The 11,005-nt window shown below is 46.2% G+C and overlaps 1 non-coding gene across 1 annotated transcript; it reads right to left on the bottom strand.

Moving 5' to 3' along the window:
* Positions 1-7,765: 7,765 nt before the first annotated feature.
* TRNAR-CCU (transfer RNA arginine (anticodon CCU)) lies at positions 7,766-7,838 on the bottom strand. Its single transcript has one exon. It is a non-coding gene; the product is annotated as a tRNA-Arg (tRNA).
* Positions 7,839-11,005: the final 3,167 nt, after the last annotated feature.

The raw sequence follows: 11,005 nt of genomic DNA, 5'->3' as shown, positions 1-11,005 counted from the left end.
CCAAGTAGGGAGCCTCCAACAAGTTCCCCACTGTAGGGATTGGGGACCACATGGGACCAATCAACTTAAAGTCTTTCCCCTGTTCAGGTGCTATTTTAACAAATTCTTGTACTGGAAAGAGCAGTAGGCTTATTGCCTAGTTCTAGTTCAGTTTAGCTATTAACTAGTCACATGACTTTGAGCAAGGTGAATCACCTCTCTGGCCAGCCTTAGTTCCCTACCCTGTAAAATGAGGAAATAGTTTTAATGGTCTACCATGTTGTAAAGCAACACAAGAAACAATGTGGCAATTGAGCCAAACTCTGATGTATTAATATCTATATTAAAACCTACCTTCTAGCTCAGTGTGAAGAGACTTTTCTTTGGTGGTGAAAGGTCCACAGAATGTTTTATGAGTCTGATGACCAACAAACAACTATAGGAAACTCAAGGAAAATAGAACTCTCCCTCTTGGCCTGTGTAATTTTACTTTCCTTGTTATTGTTAATGGGCTGCCAGCACATTTTTCTTCGGTAGAAGTTTATTTGCATCCATTCTACTTAGGGTTGCTAGATTTATCAAATAAAAGAACACTCAGATTCCTCCATATTTGTTTAGTACTTCACAGATTATGAAGAGCCAGGGCAATGGAGTGGAATGCGCTATAGCAGCAGGAAGGCCTTGCTACCTAAAGCCTGTCCCTCCAGCAGTGGCTGCTCCAGGATTACCTGAGTGGCGGTTTAGTTGCTGAGTCATGCTGACTCTTTTGTGTCTCCATGGACTGTAGCCCCCCAGGCTTCTCTGTCCATGGACTTCTCCAGGCAAGAATACTGGAGTGGGTTGCCATTTCCTTCTCCAGGGGATCTTCCTGACCCAGGGATCGAACCTGCATCTCCTGCATTGCAGGCAGATTCTTTACCATTGAGCCACCAGGGAAGCCTGGGAGCTAGTTAGAAATGCAAACTCTGGGCCCATCTTAAACTGATTGAATCCAAATTTGCATTTTAACAAGGTCCACAGGTGATAAATGGTACCTTAAAACTTGAGAAGCCCTGGGGTAGCTGCTAATCTCCTTCCATCTGCTCCACAGCTGTCCCTAAACTCTGGAGTGGGGAAATGGGAGGAGGTGCATCATAGGACTGCATCAAATTCAGTGGTTTTGTAGGGCAGTGCTGCCTAAATAGCAGGTAACGTTGCGTTTTCTCTCCGGGCAATCAGCTAAAATGAAATCAGGAACCACATCCACTGTATGATGGGAGCGCCATGTCTAGGCAAGTCTGGACCTGGGTCAGGCTGTCATTTCTGCCTGGTTGTGGCATCCATGCCCTTTAGAACTCTTGGTCCCTTTTGGCTCCATTTCCTCACTTCCAAGGCCCTCTTCCTTTTTCCTTTTATGTGCGGGGTGCCCTCTCCAACCAAAATGAGCATCTGGGAAGGAATGCATGTCCTCTAGTGTGAAATTAAATACACATTTCTCTTCCCTTGGGCTCGCTGCTTTCTTACTCAGTTTCTTCTTCGTGAACCGCCTTTTAAAAAGGGATTTCAGTGCTCAGCTAGCTATTGCACTAGGGCATCAGGGGTGGATTGGATCGCACATGCCTCCTTAGGATAAGGACATCTCTCTTTCTAGGCTCTGGGCCCCAGTTCTGCCCATATTCCATAATCTTCACTTGGCCAGCCTCTCACACAGTTGCTCTTCTTGCCTTCTTGTCTCTCCCTCTTCCCGCTCCTCCCCATACCTCCCAGTCTGGTCTTTGTTGGGCTGTGGGCGAGTCTAGGCTGGGGATGGGGGGTGTGCCCCGGAGACCAGTCAGAGACACAGAGACACTGAAGCAACTCGGGGAGGCTGAGGAAACCAGCATAGGAAGAAGCACAGAGAAGATGGCATAGTATAGTGCCTGTGGGTCTGATAGGAGGAGTTTAGGATTCAGAGGCAAGAAAGGCTCTGGTTTTCAGAAGAATTAGGGAGTTGGCCTCTGATCTGGGAACCTGACATGCTGACCAAGGATCCAGGGAACAGAGAGGGGTACGACTGGGTACCAGTTAGTGGCAAGAAACCGGGGACTGAACAGAGGTTCTGTGGTCACAAAGGGCCAGAAGCTGGGAGAGATTTGGATCTCTAAATGGGGTTGGTGGCCTTTGGAGCAAAGGGTCGAGTCCTGTGCTAACGTCCCATGATTTGTTTTATTCATTTGCATTAGAGATGTAGGCATTAGAGAGTGGGGGTTAAGAATGTGGGTTCTGGCTCCAGACGGCTGGAGTTTAATTCCCAGCTTCACCACTCACCAAGGGTGTGGCTTTGGATAAGGCACTTAATCTCCCTGTGTCTCATCTGAGGGATGATGCTGTGAGCATCAGCTGAGAAGGCATAGCAGACATTTAGCACAGCACCATTGCTCAGACATCCTAGATAAATGCTGCATGTTATTATGATTAACCTTTGTCCACCTAAGTATGGAAGTAAACTGAGGCAAGCTCAAATTAACCAAAGTTTGGGTTTATTTATTCAGGAATAGCAGGGGAAATTATTAGGTTGGCCAAAAAGTTCACTTGGGTTTTCCATAAGATGCTACAGAAAAACTTGAAAGAATTTTTGCGCCAACTCGATACGATAGTGAGGTACAGGTGAGTCTCTTGAAGGTTCGGGGCGGGTTGTATTTCTGGGCGAGGAGTGCAAGGATAGAGACGTCCAGCCAGAGCCCAAGCAGCAAGTTCACTGGCTTGAGGATGGGGAGAGATGTTCACTGGTCAGGAGATAGGCCTCTGTCCTCTGTAGGTCAGACATTTATGGAAATTGGTCTCTCCATTAAGTTCTGTTCTTCTGAGGACACATGCCTGAGATTCTCTATTTCCAATCCCTGGTTCCATTTTAAGTTGGAACCCTCTCACACCCTCAAACTCCATGCTTCCATTCTGCTGCTCCTCAAACTCATGTATGGTCATGGGTATATGTTCCCTCTGCTTGAAACACTGTTTTTTGGTTAATGCCTTTTCATCTTTCAGACCTCAGTTCAGAAGTGCTTTCTTTCGCTCTCACACTCACAATACTTTTGATATCAGATTTATGGGTTTTCCACACCTAGCAATTCTCTGACATCGCTAAGTGTCCTACAAGTCAGTTTTTTCCAACACTAACCAGAGTTATCACAGACTCACAGGTTAGGGCTCAGTCTCACAAAACTGCCACCCACTGAGATGTCAGTTCAAAGTCCAAGTTGTCACCTGTGCTTCTCACTGACTGGGTGCAAACTGCAGGTTCCCATGACCTGCTCTTCTGATTTGATCATTTGCTGGGATAGCTCATAGAATTCAAGGAAAGATGTTTATTGGCTTATTATAAAATAAAGTATATGATGAAAGATACAGTTGAACAGCCAGATGAAGAAGTACATGGGGCAAGATCTGGGAGGGTCCTGAGCAGAGAAGAAGGTTCTGTCCCCATGGGGTTGGAGTGCACCACCCTCCTGGCACGCAGATGTGTTCAGCAACCTGGCAGTTCTCTGAACCCTATACTTTTAGGTTTCTATGGTGGCTTCATCACATAGGCATGAACTCAACCTTGAGCCTCTTTCACCTTTCTAGAGGATGGGGGTCAGGGCTGAAAGTTCTGAGCTTCTAATTATGGCTTGTTTTTTCTGGTGACCAACCCTCATCTGGAAACTATCCAGGAGCTCACCCAGAGTCGCCTCATTAGAACAAGACACACTGCTATCACCCAGGAAATTCTAAGGAGTTTAAAAGCTCTGTGTCAGGAACCAGGGTCAAAGATCAAACATTAGAACAAGAGGCACTGCTAGTGCTCTTATGGCTTAGGAATTGCATGGGTATTAGGAGCTCTGTGCCAACAACCTGGGGGAGGGGGCATGGTACGCAGAGACCAAGGTATGTATTTCTATTATTTCACATGGTTCTTTCTCAGACCCTCTTGGAATGGGTGAGATGCCCTCCTTGATGCTCTCACAGCACTTGCTCTTTCACGTCATGTGTTGTAATCCCTCATTTCTTTGTGTCTATCTCCCATCAGACCCTCAGCTCCCTGAGTTTTTAGATTACATCATTGTTTTCCATTGCTGTCTCAGCAGTGCTGATACACGGTAGAAATTCATTATATGTTTGTTGATTAAATGAATAAATGGTGAGAGACTCCAGGCTTAGATCCTTTGGGGAGCCATAAACAGATAGGATTTCTCTGTTAAAGCTTAATCTACTGGTAGCTGAACAATGCAGAGCCAGAGCCCCAAGCCCTGGGGTTTCTCCTGCAGAGAGTTCATTTTGTGTGAAAAGAGTAGACAGGTAATACGGAGCAAGTGTGAATTGGAGCCAGGAGGGGAGTGAGCTGCTCTTAACATGGGCAAACTAGCCATGTGTACTGATGGCAGGTTTGGGGCGCTGGGGTTAGGACTAGAGAGTTTGGCCCTCTTTAGATAATTTGGAAAAGCGCGTTTAAGCTTTGGAGACCCTGATTTCTTGCCCCATTTTCAAAGGGCAATTTAGAGTCCCATTGCTGCCTGTGGAGTTCCAGGGTATACTTTTGGCGAATCTGCTAAATTTTCTCCTTGGTATATGTCTTGAAAATCCCTCCTATAGTTGGCCCTCTGAATTGGCATGTTCCACATCTGTGGATTCAACAAACGGTGGATAGAAACTATTTTGTTAACAAAATTCTAGAAAGTTCCAAAAAGTAGAATTTCAATTCGTTGGGGCTAATAACTATTTACATTGTATTTAAAACTATATATAGTATTAGGTATTATTAGTAATCTAGAGCTGATTTAAAGTATGCAGGAGGGACTTCCCTGGCCATCCTCTGGTTGAGACTCTGCACTTCCGCTGCAGGGATTGTGAGTTTGATCCCCACAAGCCAGGTGGTGCAGCCAAAAAAAAAAAAAAGAAAGAAAGAAAGTATGCAGAAGGATGTGTGTAGGTTATAGGCAAATACTACACTATTTTACATAAGGGACTTGAGCATCCATGGATTTTGGTGTCTGGAGGGTTCTAAGACTAACCTCCACGGATACTGAGGGAGGACCAACGACTGCACTTCAGTCCACTCTAAATCTCTTCACCTGACAGGAAACCCAAAGTAGTTAAGGCTCTTGACACCAGGGCTTTCCTGGTGGCTCAGATTAAGTGTCTGCCTGCAATGTGGGAGACCTGGGTTCGATCCCTGGGTTGGGAAGATCCCTGGAGAAGGAAATGGCAACCCACTCCAGTACTCTTGCCTGGAAAATTCCATGGACGGAGGAGCTTGGTAGGCTACAGTCCATGGGGTCACACAGAGTGGGACATGATTGAGTGACTTCTCTTCACTTCACTTCACAGTGTTCTTATAGAATGATTCTTATAGGTGTTAAGAACCCACCTACTGGTAAAGAACCTGCCTGCCAATGCAGGAGATGTAAGAGATCAGGTTTGATCCCTGGGTGGGGAAGATGCCCTGGAGAAGGGCATGGCAACCCACTCCAGTATTCTTCTCTAGAAAGTCCTATGGACAGAGGAGCCTGGCGGGTTACAGTCTATGGGGTGACAAAGAGTTAGACACAACTGAGAGACTAACACTTTCACAGGGTTCTAAGCAATTTCTTCATCCTCAGCATTATAACAGGCCTTGAAGGCCATCTAATAACTGTCTCACCCCCATCCCCTCCTGAGACAGTCTACACAGTCTTTCATTTGATATTGTCCTGCTTCTGCTTTAACTTCTGCCCCCCCCCGGGCCTTTTTTTGGCTGCACCATGCAGCTTGTGGGATCCTAGTTTCCTGTCTGGGGATAGAACCCATGCCCCCTGCTGAGGAAATGCATAGTCCCAATTGTTGGACTGCCAGGGAATTTCCATGAGCTTCTCTTATGAGGACATGGAAAACCGTTTGCTTCTGATCAGAAACTGCCATCGCATGTTCCTCTTTGCCCTTTGATGTTGACATAAGTATATGTCATTTGAAGGACTTTTACCCCTAGTACCAACCTGATATAAGGCCACTTGGGTGTCCCCACCTCTGCACTCACCCTCTTTCTCTCTTCTCTTTTAGCCCTTGGAGGGAGGAGGACCAAGGAGCACATAGGTGATGCTGGTGTGTTGGAGAGAATACACAGGATTGAAGTTTGATTTATGTGTATTACTCTGAGGGAAGCAAAAACCAAACACAGTGAGCTGGGTCAAGTGAGGGATCATTAGTCTTGGGAGCAAAGGGGAAAATTCTGAATGCAGACATGTGCATCTCCAGGTCCAGCTGCCTTTCAAATTATCTCACAATCTTTTCAGAAAAAGAAGGTGGAAGAGAAGGGAGAGGGGCCTCTAAATTAAAAAAAAAAAAAGAGCCTTGATAAGACATCCATCCATAAGCCTGCTTGGTTGTTCCTCTAAGAAAGGGTATCACAAAAGGAGGAGGGCTTGTCCTCCACCCATAACATGGTGGCTTTGGCATCCCAAGGGCCTCAGTGCTTCAGTGTTTGCTGCCCAGCAGACAGAGTTCCTTAGCACAGTTACTAAGGAATAAACTGCCGGGGGGAGGGGGAACAGTGGCAGCAGCTTGCAGCAGGAGGCAGCTACTCCTTATGCACTCGAATATTATTCAGGGGTCTTTTGTTAGAGGCTAATTTCTGTGTGAGAGATAAAAGCAAGAGCTGGTAAAACTTGGGAGATGACTCATAGTATGGCCTTGAATATATGCAGGCTGGCAAGGCCTGGGGGAGCTCAGGTTACAAGCAGCTCAGAGGAAAACCCTATGCCAAGGCAGACGAAGCCAGTTCCGGCCATCACAGAACAAGGGGTACATACCCTTCTAAAGAAGGTCTTTTTAAAAAACTCTCAGAAAGGGCTTTAAAATATAATACATGGGAAGCAAAGCCTGCAACAAAAAGAGATGTCCTGCCCCATCATTATTGTGAATTAGCCACTTGATCACTGACCATCACTTGAACATCCATGCATTGCAGCAGCAAATGGGTCTGGGTAATTGGAGGCCAGCTATTTGTCCACTAGAGAGACAGAGCTATTAGGGTGATGTCTGAGTGAGTTATTGAAGGGGGTGGGAGGCACTCCTAGCACAGAATGGGTCCTTGAAATAGTTTCTTGTATGATGGCTTAGAAAGAAAAATGGGACTCCAGCCCCATTTGCTAATGTCTGCTGCATCTAGGTGGAAGTGTGCTCTGTCCGTGAGTTTCATGTTGACTCAGGTGCCAGGAAGACGTTGGAGAGGAGGAACCAGGCTGGAGACCCTGCTGTTGGGATCAGCACTGGGATGGGGAGTGGCTGCTGGGGAAGCGGCTGCATTTGGGTGGGGGAGGTGGGAGGAAGAGGAGCAGAGGCTTGCTGGGTTCCATCATCCAGACCCAGCTCCATCCCTGGATCAGGTCACCCTGGGCAGTGACTAGGAGGGAGAGAGGAAGGGAGATCCTAAGGCCAGAACCATTCACCTGAGGCTGGCTTTTCAGTGGATATCTTCATGTGTGAGGGGTGCACTGAAATGGTGTAATGACAAGTGTAATGACTGGTGTAATGACAAGTTCTTTTTTGTTTGTAATATTTCAAATTCCTGGCTCCCAAGTATTGATCAGCAAAATAATCAGGTGGCATGGACCTGCTTACCTCATATCTGCTTAGGAAAGAGGCCTCTTTCCTCATGTAGTTCTCTCTTTTTTCCACTCTTACAAAGCACACAAGGAAGCCACTTTCTTTGATTTATTTATTTATTTGGCTGTGCTGGGTCTTAGTTGTAGCATTCAGGGTCTTCGAGCTTCATTGTGGCATTCAGGGTTTTTTAGTTGTGGCTTGTGAGATCTAGTACCCTGACCAGGGGTCAAACCTGGGCCCTCTGCATTAGGAATGCAGAGTCTTAGCCACTGGACCACCAGGGAAGTCCCCAGGAAGCCACTTTCTTGCCTTATTTCCATGGAAGAAGGAAGGAGAAATAATCATGAAAGTCCATATTTGTTGAAGACTTTCCATGAATCAAGCATTTACAATGATCCAGAGAGGTAGATGTTAACACTGGCCCCGTTTTACAAATGAGGACACTGAGGCTCATTCACCCCTGCTTATTTCCTTCACAACACTGATCACCGTCTCTAGCCATCTTGTTGACCTGTACCTTTGTCTGCCTACCCGCATAGAATGCATACTCTGTGGGAGAGCACTCTTGCCTGTTTTGTTCACTGTGTAATGTCCAGTGCCCACACGTGTGTGTGGCACATCACAGCTTCTCAATAGCTTGTATCTTTCGTCACTTCTGGGATTTGATTTTACCCTACTCACAAGCTCATCATTTAGCCTGTTACTGTTTCATGGGTGCTGGAAGGAAACATGAGATTCCCAGATCAGAGACAACAGACTGTATGACTCACAGCACAGCAAGTAGCATGAACATCAACATGTTTGCCTCAGTTCCCCATATCCCCAACCCCACAGGCAACACAGAGGGATGGCTGCTGGCCATCCTTGGGGAACTTAGCATTTTGTAGCAGACAGTAAGCATGCCTACTCTTTGTCCCAGAGGGTGGTATTAATTCATCCCTCAAGATTACTCACTGCAAACATAACCCTGAGAAATATCCCAGATAAGGAGCACTCAGGACCTTGCATTCTTAGCATGGCCAATGTTGACTTAAAAATTATCTGCAACCTCAAAGTTGAGCATTACATTTTATTCAATGGGAATTTTTAGGACTTCAAGCCCAAGAGACAGCATTTCAAGTAACTCTGAGAGGACTGCTTTGAGGAGGTGGGGGAGGGGTGGCAGGAGGTGGGGAGAAGGAGTCAGGTTATATAGAAGTTTTGTAATGAAGGGCAGGTAGTCTGAACATCAACAGATGATTGTTGATTAAGGAAAACCAGATATCCCAAGTTAAGGAATTTAGCGCTTTTTGATGTATGGGAAGACACAAGAGTCTCAGTTCACTGACATCATTCCTTTGATAGGCACCTCCGCTATCTGAATTTCCTCAGGGCTCACTGTAAGGAGTGGCTGCAGTCTGATGGCTGCTAGACAGCAGGAATTCTTTCCTTCCTGGGTTCCCTCAGGATTCACTAGCTCAGCATCCTTGGTCTGCAACTGCTACTGACTTTGACATCCTTTGTTTACTGATAAGGCAGGAAATATTCCATTTCTCACTAGCAACAAATACAGGAGCACAAAAGACCCATGGAAGAATATCTCCTAGTATCCTCCCCTCTGTGCACTTCTGAACCAAACATGGGCACTTGGCAGGGCTACCTCGTATTAGTCTCTCTTTAATGCATAGGCCTTGTCTCCACATCTGATCTAGACTGAATTTACTGGGGACAATCCCCCTACATAATTTGTGCTCTTCATTACTATCCAGGTGTGTCACACATAGCGGCTCCTTAGCAAACAACAAAGAATGACAATGGCAGCAGCAACAGGCTTTGGGGTCACAGACTTGAGTGTGAATGTCAGCTCTGATTCCAACTCATGCTGTCACTTTGGAAAATGTGCTTCACCCCTCTGAACCTGTTCCCTTGTCTGTAAAATGGCCACAAGAAAAGGTATTTCTTTCAGAGGGTTCTTGTAATTTAAATAAATTAATCCAAATGTGGCAAATAGAAAGTGCCTGGAGTGTAATAAATATTAAACAAATCTTAGCTCTTTATTGTAATTATTATTAGTAAGCCCTGATGTGCCAGGTATTTTAATAAATGGTTTGAAAAATATAATCCTCTGGAATTCTCTGGGGGTCAGTGGTTAGGACTCTGCACTTCCAATGCAGGGCGGGGGACAGTTTTGATCCTAGGTCAGGGAACTAAGACCCGATATATATGTATATACACACATACATATATAATCCTCATTTTTCTTGAGCATAATAGATATTGTTATCCCTTTTTTTGTACACAAGGAAACAAGTTCAGAAAAATGAAAGTAACTTTTACAGAAAGTGGCAGAGTGGAGTTCTGGGCTATTTCTGAATGGTGCCATCCTTTCTGAAGGAGTGGAGCACCACTTTTAAATGGAATGCTTAGGGACCCTCACAACCACTGAGCCACCAAGGATCTTCCTTTGACTTTCCCCAGAAGCCTGGCCTGGGGGAGTGGGGAGGTAGAAAAGCCGAAGGGGAGAGCTGGGCTGGGGGCTAGCTTTCTGAGGAGCTGAGGGTGAGAACATCATGTTGAAGCAGGGCCAAAGCACAACTCAATCCAAATGCAGGTGATTTCACCGAGGCTGGGAAAGTAACAGCTTCCTGGTTGGAGAATGGAAACCCTTCCCCCCTGGGCCCCTGTGGGGCTCAGGCTCCTCCAATCACTGCAGTGGAGTGGGTCTCCGGACCTGATGTTTGCTTCCCTTTCTCCTGGGATTTATGCAGAGAGGCCTGCAGAACCTGAAACCACCAGAGACCAAATAAAGCCAATTCAAAGCCAAGTAGATGCTCTCTTCTTAAAGGTGTTCAGGGTGACCTCATCCACAACAGAGCTGATTGTCACCCCTCCCTCATCTGGGGGCCTCCTGCTGGGGAGTGCTCATCCTCTTTACCTGGGCTGTGTGCCAGCTGGGATAGATGCTTCACTCCAAGACACGTGTGCATTTTGTCCCAGATCAGCACTCACTGTGATGGGTCTTTCAACTCATCAGGCAACTCCAGGAAGTGGAAGAGGATCAGAGAACACAAGAGAATCATGGTTAAGCCTGTTTCCAAGTCTAGGTTGGATGTGCTGTGAAGAGGTACCTTCCATGACCAAGGACACCATACAAAGAGAAGAGCTGTGAGGCTTCAGAAAGGACCACTTGTGCCATCTTTTCCCGGCACAGAGGTGTGGGTTTACAACCTGCAGATTTGTGGGCCCCCTCTCAGACCCTTCACATCAAAATCTTTGGGGCTGGGTCCCGACAGTTAGCATTTTGAACAAGTTCTCCAGGTAAATCTCAGGTACCCTGCATTAAGACATGTGTTCTATAGGGCTCCACTACACAACAGCTCTGTGATCTTGGGTAAGCTATTTCACTTTCTGAGTCTTAGTTTCTTCCTTATAGCATGGAATAAGAATAATACCTCCTTCACAGCACTATTGG

The sequence above is a fragment of the Budorcas taxicolor genome, chromosome X (assembly GCF_023091745.1).
Source record: "Budorcas taxicolor isolate Tak-1 chromosome X, Takin1.1, whole genome shotgun sequence".
NCBI classification, from domain to species: Eukaryota; Metazoa; Chordata; class Mammalia; order Artiodactyla; family Bovidae; genus Budorcas; species Budorcas taxicolor.
This window is presented reverse-complemented; position numbering and strand designations above follow the sequence as displayed.